Raw genomic sequence first — 19816 nt, forward strand, 5'->3', positions numbered from 1 at the left:
AACCGGTAGGCATAATGCCGATGTGGGGAATCGTGAGATCATATGACATCACGGCTTCGTGAGAGTATCATCAAAAGTATCAGAGCTCATTTTGAACAGACTTTTTAACCTTAAAAACTCCATATTAACACACCAGGGCAGAGAAAAACATCCCCCGTGTCCTTTAAGATGTTCAGAATGAATCTTGTTGAGTAGTTTAACTTGATTTGTCTAGAGTTCGGCTCAGGGACAGCACGATGTCTCCGGTTGGTTGCGTCTTCAAGCAGAAACAAGGCAGCGTCAAATATCACCGACGCCCTGATAAGGAAAATTCTGGTTTTAGGGCGTCGGTGTGTTTTCTGTGTCTGTCTCATTTCACTTGAGGAGATTGGAGACATTTAAATGGCACAATGTCAATGAGGACGCTGGATAAGGATGGAAATGTATTTTGTTTCATAATTAAAGTTGTCCTCTGGAAACGCATTCAAATCAGACTTGGTTGAGCCTGAGACGGCTGCTCTGGTATCAGCACATATCAGCACAAACCTGTGAGCACCACAGGGAGAAACCAGCATCTTGTATAATTTAGCGGTTTACTGGCAGAAAGTGAAACAATTACCTCAAAGGAACCAGATTAAGGTCGAGTTCAATGCTCGATATAAAACTCTGGAGAGGAACAAGGAGCAAAACAAGCAAAGACTCAAAACAGTGACTTACTGCTTATTGCTTTTTCTCTCTTCTGTCTCTTCTGGTCGTTTTATTTTGTCTTTATCACTTGGAATGACGTCTTTATTCTTCCTCTGCATTTGCCTGCTGCTGCTTTACTGCTTATTTGCTCACTTTGACCACGATTTCAGTCTCGTTAGTTTAAAGAAACAATTCCAATCTATGAAGACTTATGTTATATTTAAATGTTAAAATTAAAGAAGACTCTGAAGTCATTGATTTGATCTGGGGAGACTGGCTATAAAACAAGATTTAACCAGTTTAGTGTAGAAGTCAAACCAAGCGTCAGCACATTTGACAAATGTATTAATCAACCTTATTAACTTGTACATATTAAACTGAACACATTGTTAATAATGGAGTGTTTGAATAACCTTTGCTTCACTTGGAAACATGTTTGTTTACTTCTGTGTATTGATGTAACCATGTTCCCATTAACAACACAACTCTCAAAGTCATCAGATCGCTGTGACGCTCACATGACACGGTTTTCCCGTCTTGTGATTGGACGTCATGAGTTCATCGAACACGACCGAGTGATGACGGGGGAAGAAAACCCCCGACGGGTCAGGAGGGTCTGTTCTGAATCACTGAGGAGAAAAATGTCTATAGATTTTGAACACTGATTAAAAATGATGTGGAAAGTAAGATATTAACCCTCCTTTCAATTTTTAATCCCAGATATATAGAATCCATAAGAGTCCCATGAATCACTTCCTTGTTTAGTTTGTAGGAAAGAGGAATTTCCCCTCCGGTCGCGAGTCACCTGTAAATCCGTTTGACCTCTGGATGATTGACAGGTTGGCCGTTGCCCTCCACGGCTCTGCAGTTTCTTTTTTAACAAACAATAAATCTGGCAGATCGAGGCCTCCAGTGTCTTCCACCCTACGCCAGGCAGCCGGTGGTCATCTGGCAAACCGGCCACGCCTCTGTCCTCTGCCCACTTAGCCGTCTATTAAAGGAAAACATGTGGCGTAGGGTCTTGTTCCAGGGAAAGTGAACCCCCCCCCCCCCCCCCCCCCCGATGAGGTACAGTCGAGCAGAGGAGTCAAGTTGTGTCTCTTCCCCTTTGTACCGCATTCCCTCACTCCACGTCGCCACACGGGGCAGGGTAAGTGGCTTGACCCCTCCCCTGCTATCGGGGGGGCCGGGGCCCTCCTCCCTCGACACACACTCGAGGGAATCAATCAGCATTCAGGCCGTGCCACGGGGACGCCCCCCGTTAACACATGACCTCTGACCCCTGTGGGGGCTTCTCCCCGGAGACCCTGACAGGGGTGAGTCTGTGCGGCCGGCGTCTGCTCCGTGTCCGGCGCTAACAAAGTCCTCGTGTCGGGGGGCGGAGCCTGGCCTGACCCCGTCCTCCGCCTGCCAGATAAATCCTGCTGAGGGGTTCAAGGTGGCCTGACCTGCGTCCGACCCCGTCTCTGGAGAAACGGCTACAAGTTCCAGCAGAGCCTGCCTCCCCCACTGCAGCCTCCTACACCCCCCCTCCCACCACCACCTACAGAAACAGAGGAGGAACTCAAGTTTCGTGGGCACCGCTACACAAACACATTTACTCACTCGTGCATCGCTACCCCCAACTCTTGACATCCAAACAGTTGGAATAGCCGTGTTTCTGCCACGGGGAGGGGAGCGGGGTGCGGGGGGGGGGGGGGGGCAGCATTACCATAGCGTAATTACACCGGGGGGGGGGGGAGATATCCAGACTCCAAGGAGCAAGACATAACCCATAATTTGCCATTGTGCTCCCCCGCTCCATTGACAGTCGGTCCATGATATCGGAGATAAACGTCTGAATTCAGGCAGTTAGTTTAACTGATGGTGCGTTTCAGTGAGATAATAACCCGGCTCTGGAACACAGTGAATCTGAGGAACAGCCCCGCAACAGCTCCTCGCCACCTCCCCTCCCCTCTATAGGGTATTATCATGCTAATCTGAAAAGGGAAGAAGAGGAAAATACATCGTGGGGAATAAGGACGTGTAAGTAATAGGGAGCAGGGACCTCTGGAATGGAGAGGGGACAAAAGAGGGAGTGAGGGGGGGAAGGGGGGGGGCAAATGGACAGAGATATTACGCTGGCTGGTTAATTAAAAGAACACGGTCTAATTAAAAAGATCTTCCTCGTGAATGGACGGCCTCAACACGGCCACTGACCCGTGTCTCCCGCACATGTGGGCCACGGACCGGCCGCTCTCTCTCTCTCTTTATCTCTCTCTCTCTCTCTTGCTCGCTCTCTCGCGCTCTCTCTCTCTCGCTCTCTCTCACTCTCTTTGTTACGCATTTAATTTTCACATCAGAGCTCCGGGGGGGGAATCGCAGAAGTGGAGCGCACTGCAGGAGGGGCGCCAGATCATGGTGGGGGGTGCTGTTGCTTTTTTAGATGACTCGTGATTTCCATTAGACGTCAAAGAAACTTGAGATTTGATTAAATTTAATTACACGTTTCTCGCACAAAAGTCCCCCCCCCCCCCCCCCATAAATGTCTTCAAAACATTCTCGGAGTTTCTATTTGTTCAAGGTCAAGATTTCCCTGAAGCTGGTGCAGGTCTGCTGGAGGTCTTCACCTGTGATTCACTGAGACTTGAGTTTAAGTATTTGAGCATAACTTGAATTATGACCTTTACTATTAATGTGGTAAAGTAAGATATTGGATTATTATATTTGAAAACCTGAGTTCCAGACCACACAAAAACGTCTTCCAGTAAAACTAGGAGTCGCCGACTGACCTCGTTAATGATGTTTGGTGCATTCAGGCTTTTCTCTACAGGATGTGTGGGTCATCTTATAGAAGCTCAAACCTCACGTTGAAGTTTTAAAGTTTGTTTTAACGTGTATTCACATTATATTTGCCCGTGTTACGATATCTGGGGCCGTGCCCTGAAGTCGATCAGCCCGAGTGTCTGAAATATGAACATGAATGATATTTTGTTGAGCTGGATTCATTAAACTTAAAGTAATTCAGAGACCAGGAGTTCTTTTTGTATATGGAGATATCAGGAAAAAAAAGTTGTTGGCAACTTTTAAACCACCATCACCCTCTGTGTCGGTTTGTCAGTTTTAACTTTGTCTTTCAAGTAGTCAGACCCACTTAAGGGCCCGTGACTAAAAACACCAGAGGATCCGTCACAGGCTCCCGTTCGGACGGCGTTTCCCTTTAATGTCATTTCACCGTGGAAGGAAAACTTTTTATTATCTCTGCGCACTGCGGAGTGGTTAAACGACTCCGGCCGGCTGCTGCCTCACTCCGAGGGCAGTCTGCCAGTTTAAACCAGGCTACGGTGATGTGATGAGGAGGAGAGCCGGTCCACAGAGGGCTGATGGGCGAGGTAACCGGTGAGTAGATTCTTAAGGTGCCAGTAAAACTGTGGTGAAGCAAACGTTTGCAAAGCTCATGATAACTTGCACTAGTTGTAAACTCTCCGGCCTCGAGGGTTCTGCAGCCAGCTGGGAAACATCCGTGTGGCCGACAGCCTGCAACCCCCCCCCCCCCCCCCCCCCCCCGAAGCCGCCGCCTGCTGCAACAGGCTCACACCGGTGAGGACGGCGTGTTTGGCTGGAGGGCGGCTCAGAGGAGGCCGGAGAGGCAAAGTGTGCTGCCCCCTCATTCCTTTCCACCCGGCCACCTGTCATCAGACTTTAAAGCTTCAGCGGGGGGGGGCTTATTTTACCGAGAGATGGTTTTCGTGCAGTCAGTCACCAGGAACATTTCCCCCCCCTCCCCTCCCCGGCAGGGAGGACAGGATGGAAGAGCCATCACACAGTATTCATTGGCTGGAGCGGCGCTGGTGTGACTGAGTGGGAGGTGTTGTGTTGTGTTGTGTTGTGTTGTGTTGTGTTGTGTTGTGTTTGCGTCTCTCTCTTGGCAGAAATAAGTTTGCTGCCTCCGAGTAAATTAATGAACATCCCCGAGCAGTCATCCACATCTCTGCAGGCGCACACACACACACAAACACACACACAGAAACACACACAGGACGCTGCACAATTATGGCTAAAATTACCATCGCCGATTACTCCGAGATTGTCCTCGTGTTTGGAGTCACTCACAGTTTGACTCTAACCCAATTTGGTGACAAACAACTTGAGGCCTCTCGTCCAGCAGCAGATGTTTGACGCTTCAACACCGATGATGTTGATGTCATCAAATGTGCAGAGATGTAAAAACAGAGACAGACCTACGCTCCCATACGTCCACTGCACTCAGGCGTCCGTCTGCTGCCTCACATCCACATCCACCGTCTCCGAGGCCAAATGGATTCAATTTCATTTTCTTGTTTCCTTTTCCAAAACAGCTGATGTACGACAACTGTCAAGTGGAGGTTGCAGCTTGTTTTCAGCACAGTTCACTGGTCACGAGGAGCTGGAGCTGAGGTGATGAGTTCATTAGTAGATTGGTTCACACGTGTATAATAAGTCAGAAGCCATTTATCATTCCCTGGTTTCACACACACACAAGATCCAATACCTTTATGAGTATTGAAGAATTGTCTTTTCATTCCACAACTAATTGTGATAAATCGCAGCGTCAGCACGCAGCTTGTACCGAGGCCTTCCTATTGGACGCTGCTAGTTAACGAGGTGAAGGTGAAGCAGGAACCAATTAGTCCTCGTTAGCCTTCACGCTGCTGCCTGAACATTTCACTTTGCAACTGTAAATAAAGATGGACGACATGACGGCTCCCTGAAGTGAAGCCAAACTGTTTAGGTCACAAACCGCTGCCTCCTCCATGTTCACACATGGGACTTGGATCAGACACAGAAAAAAAGTCAGTGTTTTTTCCACCGGGATATTTTGGCTTAGTTTCTGGATAGTGGGAGGAAGTGATGCTGCGTCGTCCATCTTTATTTACAATCTGTGTTTGTGAGGGTGTTAAACTACCAAGAAAGATTTTTAATTAGTTAAACTGAATTAAATTAAATATGTTTATCATTAGTGTAACTATTTATGTCACTTTTAAAAACTAAGTGCTGAAAAATCTGTTGCTCTGAATGAATATTAGCATTTTTTTATACTTTTTTTCAACATAACAGATTTTATAATAAACCAAATAACCACAGTGTAAAGAAACAGTGTTAACACTCTCTCTTACAACAACACTGTTTGCACTGCCTGAACATTTCTATTTTAAAAACAGTTTTTCTTGTTAAGGCAAAGTTTAAAAATCCAATAAGACTTCTGCCCCTCACTACTGTTGAGCTTCAAGAGGAAACTCATGATGCGTCTATGAAGAATCAATTCTTTCCTGACCACAATCACGCAGCCTCTCTCCCACTCAAACAGACACAGCTGCAGGGGTGAGTCAACGCATAGTTAATAACTCACACACACACAAACACACACACACACACACACAGACACACACATTGGAATGGGAAGCGTTCAGGGCTCTGGAGGGTGGGAGGAGGTGTGTTTTACTCACCCTGGACTGCTGCCCGGTTTGGATTCATATGACACTAACTGAAACCCCCCCCCCCCCCCCCGATAAACCCCAGCACCCCCTCCCCCTCCCCTCCCCCCAAAGACGGGTTTTAAAAATAGCCTCGATTCGATGGAAGCCGGCCCAGAGTTCTGAGAATCGGAGGAAAATGACCAGGCTACGTGTAGGCGAGCAGACTTATCTTACACCGTGTCCAAGCCAAATATCCACTGCACATATGGTGACCACTAAAATATACACATAGAATAGACGGAGAGCTTATGTATAGATTAAGGAAAGCCAGCCGATGCCCTCAGCCAGGTAACACTTCATACGAATTAACACTCAGGGATTCGGACTAAAACCTGAGAAGAAGAAGCGGTGCACATTCTAAATTTAACACCTTCCAGATTTAAGCACCAGGATATGCAGAAGTGTTGTTTGCATGAAAATCAGCCACGATTCATATTTGCAGATCGCAGGGTGCACGCAGAAGGAATTGGATAAAGGGAGAGGTGGGAATCCAATCTGAGCCTCGTACAAACCATCAGCGAACCCCTTCAAAATAAAATCAGGGGCTCTGAGAGTTTAACGTCATGCTCTCCGTTAAAGGAGAGTGCAGGAGGAGCAGAGGAGGAGGAGCAGAGGAGGAGGAGCAAGGGGACCAGGCCAACTGCTCGATGACCAAGGTCAAACGGTTCTGCTGTTCTTGGAAAAGTTAGTAAATCAGAAGCAGCGGTATGCACGCCGCCCTGTATAAGAGGAGCGCCCATTTTCAAAAGACGTGATAACTCGGGGGTGGGGGGGTGAGTGTGTGTGTGTGGGGGGGGGGGACTCTCTGAACACTTAAATGAACTATGTGAATACCTGTCACCTCCTGAGTGCAGAGCAGGAGCAGGATGTGATGGTGAATTACTGAGTGAAAGCAGCAGCTCTGGGTGAAGAGGACGGGGGGGGGGGTGGGGGGGGGGGGGCTTATCTTAGGTTTTTAATTTCCTGGTTCATTTCACGTTTCAGGGCCATAAAAAAAAAATTCTAATTTCGAGAAACTGCAATAAGCAACAATGAGACATGATCATAACTCAGAATTACTTCTATAGTTACTAAGCAGCAGCAGCACCCCCCCCCCCCCCCCTCCATCCAGCCTCATGCAGTCGACCCTAATTGCCTCAGCCAAGAAGTGACAAGCCAGACGATTCTCTGTGCAGCGCTCTATGAAAAAAGAACCCCAAAGAAAATAAATAAATATATCAGATCTCAGAAATTCCAGCCCTCGGTCTCAATCTGCCAAAAACAGACTCTTGACCCACATTTCTTCACCTCTCGTTCTGCTCAGGCTCAGGAACGAAGACGAGTTCTTCACTCGCTCTTCACCACCAGCAGTGGATTTAACCCGAGGACACGGAACAGCACGATGAACTCTGAATCCAAACAATCTATTCAATTATCGATTTAAGAATGTGCTTGTTTTTATTAAATATTGGTTAAACTAGGCTGGAAAGTACTGATTGTTTCCATCAGTCTTTCAGAGGCTGATCCATGAAATGTCAGAAAATGTCAAACTTTCCAGAAAACCCACCCAAACAAATACTCTGAAAACTACTTGAGTTCGATCAGCAAATAAAACTTTATGAAAACATAAAGACAAAGAACAGCAGCATGTCATCCCAGTTGAGATGGTGAGATGTTTTTTTCACATTCATTCTTCAAAACAATCTGTTTCCAATCATATTTTCCGATGGTGAAATAATCGATTCATCCCGTTTTCCACCATAAACTATTTGATAATGTTTCTCAGCAGAGAGAGAACTTACTTATGCCAGCGCCCGGTAGTCGCCTTAAATTAAAACCTTAACTCATAAGATATTAATTCTCTAAATATGTCTGAATTTTTTTCCACCAAGATCCATAAATTATTTCCGGGGAAGAAAATGTGAAAATGTAGAACGTTAAAGAAAAAGAAAATTCCTGGATCCACAACAAAATGCTCACAAGCAAACAATCATACAAAGGATAAAAAAATATATACATATATCAGTCGATGTTGATAATTATCACGATAAATGTCAAATTATTATTATTTCAGATTTTTAATCCTGTATAAAGTTTGTTGTTTTAAACTCTTCTTACTGATTAATAGCAAAACATTCTATAAATCTGAGGTCAATCAGTTTAGTGTTATAAGCAATATATCAATACATGAGAAATGTGACATAAAAATCAGATTGTGATATTTTAAGATTTTGCTTCATTGCCCAAATCTTTTTTTTAATCCATTTTAATCACATTCAAACACCTGCAGCTCTTATTTCCATCTAAACTTCAGTCTTCACAAGTTCACCTGCATTTAGAGAAAGTTTTCTTATCTCCAGCTGCACAAAGCAGGAGCTCACACACGCAGCCACCAGCCTGGCTCCTCGCTTCGGTTTCAACAGACACACAAACCGACAGTGGGAGAACAGAGCCGAGCCGACACAGACACACGGCTCACGGCGGCTTCTCAGGCGCCATCAGCCCGACTTGAACCCAGCCAACCTGTTTTTCATCATCATGTCTGGATCGGCCTTGTTTTCTCCTAATTTCATCACTTCTGAGATTTCAATCTGTGTCACCGAGGGCGGGACGTCTGTTGTGTTACTGACGATAAACACACAACGCGTCGGGTCGAAGTGTCGCATCGTAAAAAAAAAAATATCACTGTTTTCAAAACGTCCTCGGATTGAAGTGGAATGTGTCAGAAACAACAACTGCTGCTGAAAACAAGACAAACGTCTGCTCGTCTTATGAGACTTCACAGTCGGTCAGGAGGAGGAGGAGGCGCTGAGAGCCCCCCCCCCCACCCCCCCGGTGTCTGCTCGGCCTTTCCAGGGAAATAACCTCTGGCACAAAGATGGATGTTACATTTCCTGCAGCCACAACAGCCGTTTGTTTGGAGGAAACGGGGGGCGGGGACCGGCCTCAGCACACGCTGGTTGATTCAGTTCTGTGGGAAGAGAAGCACGAGACGTTCCACAGCAGCGACAGTCGCCTCGGCAGAGGAGATGGAGCCGAGGAACCATCAGGATGCTTTGCGTTTAAGTTCCCAGTGTTCCCAGTTTAAATTCCAGCATGCAGCTCTGATGCATTCTATGGGAACGCATCCCACGGGCCGCTTATATGTGAAAGAAGCAGATCGGTAACCACCGGGGATCGGACGAGTAGATCTACTGAAGCCCGACCACGCACCGATTCAAACTGTAACTGGTTATTTCCCATGATAATAAAAAACACAGATGAACCAACGCACCTTACAAATCGACTGTACCTGTCAGATTTAATTTGCTTCACGGATCCTTGCCGAGCAACCGGGGAACAAAGAAATCATTGCTCCTGCTGCCGCCCCGGTGAAGAAAAGAAAACACAGACCCCACCCAGGTGCATGCTGGTCCTTTACCTCTGTACTTATCCTCCTACCTTCACCGTTTCATTCTGAATACGTATAATTATTCAAAAAGCATTCTGAGATATGACCTTATTATTCTCAGCCCTGAACGATGATCCAATAATCACAGAGTCACATTTATTCTACATTGCAGCTAAATGGAAGAAGAACAGTATAATGAGACAAACATGTGGTAAATGTGATTAACACGTTTGGGTCTGGTTATGTCAGTGATATGTTTTATGATACGAGGATGCATCAGTGAAGCTTGTGTTACAAAACGCTGCATCTGATGCAGGATGTGATTCCTGGCTGTGGATCCCTCGTTGTGTTGTGTAGGGATTTGAACTGAGGGAACAAATTACACACAAATCCTCTAAACATTAAGATATTTTGTTACACAATTCACGTTCAGATTCATTCTAACAACTGCAACACAACCTCGACCTAATGGTGATCCTCCCCTGGTGGCAGGCTGCAGTAGATGTCATAAACCTCCATGTTAGCAGATTGGACATGGACAAAACCTGTTTAATGATTTTACCTTCTGTCCTTTAGTTATTATTACACTGATTGACAGTTTAGGTGATCTTTATTGTCCAATAACAAATACACAGAGACAACATCAACAACAGCATCTACAACAGACGTCCAGACGCTCAGTGTGATGGACAGAGGGAGGAGGTGGAGACCAGTCTGTGTTTACAGCTCCAGTCTGATGCACTTCACTGTTGTGCTTTCAGGGGAATTAGAGGACAACAGTCTGAGAGAGAAGGTCGACGAGGACATTTCAAGACGTTTCATGTTTACTGTCACCTGAGGATAACAGTGCAGCTCTGTGGTCTCACGTCATCGTGGGAATAATCATAATCATATTCATATTCAGCTGTGGAAAGGTGGATTCTACCTCAGGATTAGACCTGTGGCAGATGGTGGGTGGGTGAGGGGTGAGGGGCTCCCTCCACTTTCAGCCTGACTGGCTAATCAATGATGCGGCAGGTCTGCCCGCCCTCATTATGAAGTGATTAGGAAATCATTCGGAACAACAAACCCCCCCCCCCTCGCCCCCCCAACTCACAGTTGAACAATCAATAGCTGGTTATATAAACGGCACGAGGCTATTCACACAGACATATGTTTCCTCATCCTGTCGCTTCCTCCCATTAAACACGGAGGAAGTTATATCCCAGTCCTCTCCATGCTGGGGGGGGGGGGGGGGGGCGCGCTCTGCTTTATCCTAATCTGGTGGGGGAGTTGATATTGTGCTGCTGAGCGTTGAGGTTTTTTAAAATAAACAGGATTGAGAGGATTGTGGTGTGACGCAGTTCTGAAGATCTTTTTTTGCGCTTAGTCATCAGCTAATAATCCTTTGAAACGAGGAAGACACACACGTGAAGCCGCCGCGTATGAAATATGAAAACGACAACTCCTTCAAGAGAGACTTGTTTTTGTTGCCCTGTGGGTTGAGCTGAGCCTGTGATGGGACGCGTACAGTGGAGGGAGGCTCCCCTTCGTCTAAAGGGCAACAGGAGTGAGGAAGACGAGCATCGTGTTTTAACAAACCATGAAACGAAGCACAGAATCCTCGGTGCGTTGTCTTCACATATATGCATGAAAACAACAAGGAGAATAAAACATTGCGACAACTGAGGTTTAAACTCTGAACAAAGATTCTTTCATAAGAGCCCCTCTGGTCTAAAAATATAAATCTGAGGCAATATGCTGACACGGCGCGCTGCACGGTATATTTTTTCTTTCCTCCTGTAATTGCTCGACGAACCAGACAGACGTGCAGTGTTCCTGCCGCGCTGCTTGTGGCTTGGGGGGGGGGGGGGGGGAGTGGAGCCCGAGAACATGTTCGACAAGGGGTTAACGGTTCTAAAAAAGCAGCTCGACAAAACCGCAGGAAGACAGCCAGTCTGGACGGAGGCCTGTCCCGCGTCCAGATTGTGGTCGTCCTCCTCCTGCCATCTTCTTCTCCTTCTCCCTCCTCGTCCCTCTAGCCTTTCATTGAACTCAAGAGCTTTTCCTCCCAAAATTTACACACTCATCAGCTTGGATATAATTTCCAGGCCTGCGCCCACCGCACCAGCACCACAGCGGGCAGGCCACCGCACGCCTGTTTCTGGAATCAAGAGTAATTACAAGCCTGCCAAGGATTCAGATCTAATGGCTGATGATTGGACTTTCGGGAGAAAAACCTCGTCTGTGCTGAAAACATCGAGTGTTTTCACCGATCCTTGCAGAAGTCTGCAGCAGCAGCAGGGAAACAGATGTAGCTCGACTGGCATCAAACATCATTTCTGTGTCACAGCCAATCTGTAAATGAACTTTAAGAATCGTGCAGCCCGTGGTCCTGGGAGACAGGGAGCTCAGAACGAGACGGAGGAACTTCTCTTCCAGGCAGAAGAAGCTGTTTCTCCTCACCTGGAAAAAGAAGGCTGAAAACTACCGGGGGGGGGGGGGGGGGGGTGGGCACAGTGATGGAGGACCACCGTCAGCCTCGCTGCAGAGAGCACGAGTCCACCTGCTTCCCTTCACCGGTCCATTTGTAACGCTCGGTGCAACATGTTAATGTGATTCCTGCTGTGGGCGGAAGGGGGCCGACCTGGGGGCCGCGGCCCCGGCAGATAGCCTGAGCCTGCCCCCCCCCCCCCGGGCGGTGCTGCGTCAGCTCGGGGATTATGGATGACGAGGAGCCTGCGGGGCTGACAGGTAATAATTCACTCCCCAGGGGTCCCACACCCTCCACTGGACACGACGCACACCCAGCCAGGACAAGGTGATGGGGGGGGGGAACGCAGCCTTGGAGCTCTCATCCCAGCAGCCCCCCCCTCGTTGTCCTTTTTCCAACATCCCCTTCAAGAAGGTGAGAGCTCATTGGCTCAGCAGTTGCCACAGTGCGACACCTCTCTCTGGGGGCGGGGCCAAACAAAGTGCCATACGTCAAATCAATCAGGGATGACTTTGTTTTTTATGCACTCTGATGGATAAAAATAAGAAAATGCTAAAACGGTTCACTAAACACTCTTTAGCGGCCGTTACGACGCCTCGGCAGCTCCGCCCTCTTTACGGGAAACATCAATAACCAAAGAAAAACATTATCCAACTCTCTCTCCAGCGACTCTGTTTCCCTCCGGGTCTAATGACACGTGTCTCAATGTGCTCCACTGAAATTCAGTTGTGTCTTTTTTTCACGGACCGTTCCAAACCGTGGACGAACTTATGAGCACGAAGCGTAATATGTGCCGATATTGAGCATTTTATCTCGATGATGAAAATGGAAATATCCAGCGCTGAACACCCCCCAGGGGCCACGGCCCTCAGCCCCTGGTTAGGAGCCTATTTCAACCGCCATTACCCTGAGGACCATTAGGAAGATGCCATCTGCACATGCGGGGGCCACTCCGCTGGGGCCTCTTGTCATTTTCAAACTAAAAGCAAGTGCCGAAATGGAAATCGGAAATAAAATTACACACAGGGCTAAATGCACCATTAGCCGTGCTAACTGAGCAGCGGACTTATCAGGGCCTGAAAATGAGAGCTGGACGAAGAGAAAGCAATTTTCAGCAGTGACAAGGAAATGAATGCAGCGCTGCTACTTTGCTCTCTCGCCCGTTTACGACTGTAACTCACCCATCAGCAGAATGAGACTTTCCTAATGGTGCTGGGGGGGGGGGGGGGGACCACAGGAAAGCGTTGATTGTTTATGAGCGTGGGACGAGACTTGAATATAGATTTGTATACGCTCTATATATATATATAGTGTGAGTGGGAGAGCAGACCTGCTGGTGGGTCTCAGACAGACTGAGGCTGCACAGGAGCATCGCCTCCTGCAGAGCGGCAACGTGTCAAGTGAAATAAGCCGAAACCCACAACGTCCTCTGAGCTGCACAGGGAGCGAAGTCACAAGCCACCCCCCCCCCCCCCCAGCAGTCTGATGATATCACTGCAGCAGCTGAGAGGAGGCAAAACCAGAGAGAAATCACAAGATCCCACCACACGGCCTCCACTTAGAACATCTGATCGGCTGCAGCATGATGTTTCTCCCCCGACTGACAAAAACAAGACGCACTTTGCAAATGAGCAGAAGACGTGCAGTCAAAACCAACTGTCCCCCTTAAAGGGACAGTTCACCCGTCCTGCTGGTCACTGATGGACAAGCTGCAGCGGTAACGAGGAGACAGGGTCGGGGAGACCTGGGGACAGCTGCAGAGCTCTAGTGATGCTCATGAGTTCTCACATGAACATCAGCAGTCACTCAGAGGATCACAGAGAACATGGAGTCTGAACACATGATGTAAACACGATGTAAACGAGTTGAATTTGACAGTCGGGGCTCGTTGCCACTCGGACGACTTCACAGGAGCAGGATGGAATCGTGTTGTGTTTGTTTTCTATTCTTACGTTTGAAGAATTGATCCCCAGACAGTTCAATCGTATTGGATTTGGCTGCAACGCTGTTTACCCCTGAAACTCCAAAAAGTATTCTGTGGACTCAACCCCCCCCCCCCCCCCCCATTCATCGACACAGTGCTGAGGAGATAATGAGTGATTTTTCTGTTGTAGGGTGAACTGTCCCTTTAGGCTGCACATGCATTTCTTAAAACATGCCTGCAAAACTTCTTGCAAGGCCAGAGAAAGATCAAGGTGAGAGAAGCCGGCTGCCCTTGAGCAAGGCACGAACCCGCAGCGCTGCCTCGCAACAGGCCCCAGATTGAAGAAGTGGGTCCGGAGTTATGTCTTGTTTGTGCATAGGAGAGATTTATTTACTGCTGAACTGCTCTTAACCTCAGCTGAAACTGAACACCCACTGAGGGAGATGGGGGGGGGGGGGGGGGGTTATGCACAACAGGCTGAGACAAATCACAGTCCAATTTCAGCAGAGAGAGAGAGAGACAGGGAGAGAGGGAGGGAGAGAGGGAGGGAGAGAGAGAGAGAGAGAGGCTCAAGCGCAGCTATGAGCATCTCTGTTTCAACACAAACAACCTCCCGCTGGCTCCTGGAGGTTATGAGAGGAGGAGGGGGGGGGGGGGTAGACGAAGAAGAAGAAGAAGGTGCAGGTTTCTCTCTTTCAACCCAAAACAAAGAGATTAGAGAAGAAGAAGAAGAGAAACAGAGTCCGGGTCCCGGTGCTGCAGAGAACTGCGTGCACAACAAAAACCAGGGAACCTGTTCGAACAATGAGCTCATCGTCATGGTCAGCCCCCCCCCGCAGTGAGTTTGGCATCGACACAAAAGTGCAGCTGAAGTGAACGCGGTGCAGATCCGTGCACGGTGCGTGTGCGTGTTCCCTGTCACCGCCACCGCTCGGTTCCCTTCTGCAGGCTGAACGTGACCGTGGCTGTGATCTGATGCTGCACGAGACACAAAACCCACCTTCCCTCAGTACGTGTGTGTATAGGTGTGTGTGTGTGTGTGTGTGTGTGTGTGCATGTGTGCGTGTGCGTGTTTGTTGTGCAGCACGTGAACAAATGAAGCGTTTCTCTCGGTGGAGGAGAAAAACAACCCGCGATTCAATTAGTGCCAATCAGAGTCATCTGCTGCTAATTGGTGATAAGTTGCTGAAGGAGTCAATCACGCGACATGGAGGCTTTTGCCTTTACAATGCATGTGTGTGTGTCCTCGTGTGTGTGTGTGAGGCGTGTGTGTGCGTGTGAAAACGCAGGCATGTAGAAGTACGACATGCCTCCATCAGCTCGGTGACTTGGAGTGTTACGCTTTTCTTCCTCGGAGCACAAACCCCGGAGAGAGAGAAGCAGCGCCTCCTCTTCCTCCGCAGCAGGAATCCAACTTGGTGTGTACGGTTGTGAGAATGTGTCAGACGTTACAGGATTGTGTAGTTAAAATCCCTGATGTGTGTTGTTCTACGTGCTGTGATAACGTGTTGTGTTAAAGTTGGATGGCTGGACTCAGCAGCAGCAGCAGCATCGTTCCAGTGAAAAGCCAGAGCAGCACTTCTTACCTCAGTGTTTCCTCCGCGGTGAAGCCCGGGAGATAAAAGCCCGCACGTGTCGAACCGGAGTGAGATGTTTGAAGTTTGAAAGCAGACGATCAAAGGCAAAGTGTCCGGTGAAGATCACAGGATAGTTTCAGCTTCTAGTTTCTGTATATTCCCAGAGAAGCGGAGCGCGGAGGAGGCGCCTCTCAGCTCAGAGTCCCGACTCACACTGAACACAGCGGCCGCGCGCACCACGCCCCCGAGGAGGGCTCCGACGGGCCGCCGACCAATCACAGAGCGAGGGCGGGAGCAGCTCGTCTCCCATTGGTCGGTTGTTTTGGTTTCTTGTGAGTTTTCTCCCAGATGTGGAACGTGAACGTCGTAAACAGAGTCAGCCAATCAGAGCGCAGGACGGGGGGTTTAAACACAGGGGTGTCAACTTTGTATAAATGTTAATTATTTAAGTAATAAATACTTTAAAATGTAGGAATAATGATAGTGAAAATAATAATGGTTAAACTTATTCATAATAGTGATAGTTTAAATAATAAAAGTCATAATGCTGAGGATGATGATGATGCAAAAATACTAATAAAAATAACAACAACTCTAATTGGTGTAAAGGTTCCATATTATGTTCATGATGTCATATGTTTGAAAGTGACATAACCTTAAAAATAAGATTTAATAAAAAAATATATATAGTCCTTCATTATTATTGTTATTATTTTTTTTCTGTTTATATTTCCTTATGTATTGACATATTTATTTTATCATACCTGGGTCATGGTTGAAATTATATTTTATGAGGTTCTGCATTTGCAGTCACATGCATATTAGTCAAATAAAGACTTATTTAAAAAAAATATACAAAAAACATAAATTTCAATATATATATGTGTTAATATTTAACATTGACATAGTAATGGAGGTCATTCCTGTTTGCCTGTAATATATATTTTTAATGATGTGTAAAGTTGCTATGTTTTGTTCATGACGTCAAATGTTTGTTACTGACACAATCAGAAATACATATATATTTGTATATATGGGGGGGGGGAAGTCTAGAGGATAATTATGAAGTGAAAGTAAGTTTAATGAATTTGATGTATGCAGTGAAACTAAACAAGAGCTTGCTGACGTCATCGGGCTGACCTTTGTTTCATTAAACTTGACCTTGGATGATGGGTGGGGGGGCTTCTTCTGCCTGTGAAGGAGGACAAACTACTGGTCCCATTAGTCAAGTTCAAATAACAAATATAGAAATGTGTATTTCAGTCCAAAAACTGCATCACAGACCTATTAACACAAGTCTGTACTTGACACATACAAATGAACTGAATTAGCACATAGTGTAAAACCTACTTTGCATAGAACACAGTGAAAACTGTTAATTCTCTCAATGTGCTATGATAATAAAGCCTGATTTAAAAGTAACAGGGACAAAGTGTAACAGAAAGATTTAATAAGCCGCTGACGTTTAGCAGATTCCCAGTTCCTCTAATGAGGCACCTGTGCAGAGTGCTGAGGCGTTTTGGTCCGAGTCTGACTCAGCGTTTTTCCTGATCGTAGACCGACTCACTGACTCATTCTCCTCCAGCAGTAATCTACTGCATTTCCCTTTGAGTCCGTCTTGTCCGGCTGCTCCTGGGGGGAACTGAAGGAGCAGATCAAGTGGATCCTGCAGCGATGGTGTGCAGTGGTGATGACACACTCGGTCCAGCGACGCCCTCTTCGGTGGAGGCTGACGATTCACTCCTTCCGGGTCACGCTCGTTTATTTCTCCCGTCTTTGGCCTCGAGCAGCAGGAACGTGGTTGTGGTTTTTCTCCCAGTCTCACGCGTGGATTCGCTCCATTAGCTTCTTCTGGCAGCGCGATGCAGCCGGTCGAGGTGCGACTCCTTCCTCCACGGGGGGGGGGGGGGGGGGGACACAAGCTCAGAGGGATCCGCATGGACAGGCTAAATCCTTGGCTTCACCACAATCCTCCTGCCAGCTCCAATCTTTTGGCAGGAAAGAGACTTGATATATTGTCTCTTTCTTAACTCCCATAATTCATGTTTCTGTTCCTCAGAGTCACGGAGCGGTGGATGGGTCCTGAATGCAAACACCTTCAGAGCCTGTGGGTCCTCAGACCTCCACGTGTTCAGTGCATATCCAAAGCAGCTTTTCTGCAGAGAGTTACATGAAATATGATTCCCACTCTCATGTCTTTATGGGATCTATGAAGCCACAGTCCACAGGAAGTTAACTTAGCTTTTTTTTACAAAGTCAGGAAACTAGGAGGAACTGTCAATGTGTCTCAGGGCCTGCATGTGAAGACTGGTGCAACTAGAAGGTGCCACTTCGTTTGGTCCTGAGAAGTTTGGATCCTTCTCAGGACCTGAACCAACAAACAGCTAGAGACTGTTAACAAAGATGGACGACTAAGCCCGGACACAATCACTGCCATCGTGGACAGATCCCGATAAACATACCGATAAAAACCCAGTCCCAGCTGTCACTCATTTTCATATCATCAAATAACTAAAGCCACTTTCCCACTGTTCCAAACCCAGGAGCTCCCAGTAACTTCACGATCAACATTGATGGAAACATGACACCAGATTAAACGCACTTATTTACTCTTTATCTTCGTTGTGTGGACGCTGGTGTTTCCTAGTTTGATGTCTGGACGCACGGTGAACTTCCGAGCGTCGGCCGGTTCTGTCCAAAGCTACAAAAATATGTCAAACAGAACTAATGAGAAAAGAACGATGAACTTATCTGGTTTGTTTAATCCGTGCAGTTGTCAGCGGGGCTGTGGTTGTGTGTCTGTTTTCAGTCTTTGCACTAAAAGGAAACTGTCACATTCGTATTTACCGAACAGACGCGAGCGCGGCATCAAACTTCTCCTGCGACTCTGGACCACAAGTCAAATGAGTGCGACGCCTCTCGTGCAGAAACACAACCGCTTTCAGAGATTATAATAATTGTTTCATCAGACGTCCTGTGAATCCAGGGGCTTTATTTTTTGGGGTGACATTTTGTAATTTCCTCCCTCGAGGTGCCTCGTCACTTTCATCTTTGTGACTTTAAGCGATTAAAGGAGGGTGGGGGGTGGGGGGGGGGGTATGAACTTCTGGCCTCTCGCCTTCTTATCTCACAAAACCACACTCCCAAGAAAAACAACAGGAGGTGTTGAGAAATTTGAACGTGATAATTGGTCAGAAAAGGGCAACGGAGCTCTGTCAACGCTGGTTTAACTGGTGCTGACTGGTTTGCTGTGGGACAAGTTGCAGATTCTAAATAAAGACGGACGATTTGACAGTTCCCCAGATCAGCTTGACCGCCCCCTGGTGGCTGGCTGCAGCATAAGTCGAGACACGGAACAAACTAGTTAATATGTGACTTTTAGCTCATAGTTTTATCTTAATTAACCCTGTTTGGGTCTATGTGCCCCTCTGAAGTGCTAGAAACTCGAGCTAACCACCAGCTAGTGTAGCAGTTTGCTAGGACTATGTGATATTGTGTTATTTTTCTGCCAGAAGCCGCTGGACAAAGTAAATAATGGTGATTATTTTTCAAACACAGTCACAGTTTCAATGGTTCCAACAGCCTCATTATGGTCATTCCCACTTTTTCTTTCTCGGGTCTTAATAAAAAGCTGCAAAGTCTTTTTCCGGCCACATTTTAAAGTAAATGGCTGTGAACTCTCGGACTGTGTTATTTTCAGCAAAGTAAAGAAACATTTTTCTTTACAGCACCCAGCTCCCACACATTATATTCTTTGGAGCCTGCTATGTATCAACCAAAGAATGTATATTTATACGTATTTGTATTCCAGTTTAAGTTATTGAAATATCAAATGTTTGTGTCCAGGAAAGAATTCCAATTAGCTAATGCACAACAGAAACCCACAGTATAATGTTTCATGTTGTGTGGAGATCTCAAACACAGTTGTTGTCTCAGATGATCTGCACTGGTTGTTATGAAGTGTCATTCAAATGAAAACTCTTCATCTGTTTTACTTTGAGCAGATTCTGGATGAAAGTCCCGCGGCTCAGATAAATAATCTGTCAGACTGCGGCTCCTCAGACAATATTTGTTTTTCATTTTAATTCATTTCTGGTCTTGGTCTCTTCAAGGGGGAAAAATAAAAAGCTGAAAAAGATTAAATAAGACCCGTTATTCTGCGACTCGCGCCCCGGAGACCGTGTTCTACATCTCCCCCAGTCAGCACTGGTTTCCTTTCACTGTGACATTCATAGTTCTGATAAGCATAATCATCAGCTCAGAAAATACTCATTTACACTGACACCCACCTATTTGTGTTCAACTCTCTTC

At 46.8% G+C, this 19816-nt stretch overlaps 1 protein-coding gene across 3 annotated transcripts in view; it reads right to left on the reverse strand.

The window, feature by feature from the left end:
• Positions 1-15960, reverse strand: part of sema6e (sema domain, transmembrane domain (TM), and cytoplasmic domain, (semaphorin) 6E) — a 132079-nt gene extending 116119 nt beyond the window's left edge. Inside the window, exon 1 of one of the 3 annotated variants that reach the window (XM_062399297.1) lies at positions 15515-15960. The gene's annotated coding sequence lies outside the window, so the exon portion shown is untranslated. The remainder of the gene's footprint in view (positions 1-15514) is intronic. The other 2 variants (XM_062399295.1, XM_062399298.1) reach the window with 2 other exon arrangements.
• Positions 15961-19816: the final 3856 nt, after the last annotated feature.

Source organism: Platichthys flesus, chromosome 11 (genome assembly GCF_949316205.1).
Source record: "Platichthys flesus chromosome 11, fPlaFle2.1, whole genome shotgun sequence".
In the NCBI taxonomy this organism is placed as follows: Eukaryota; Metazoa; Chordata; class Actinopteri; order Pleuronectiformes; family Pleuronectidae; genus Platichthys; species Platichthys flesus.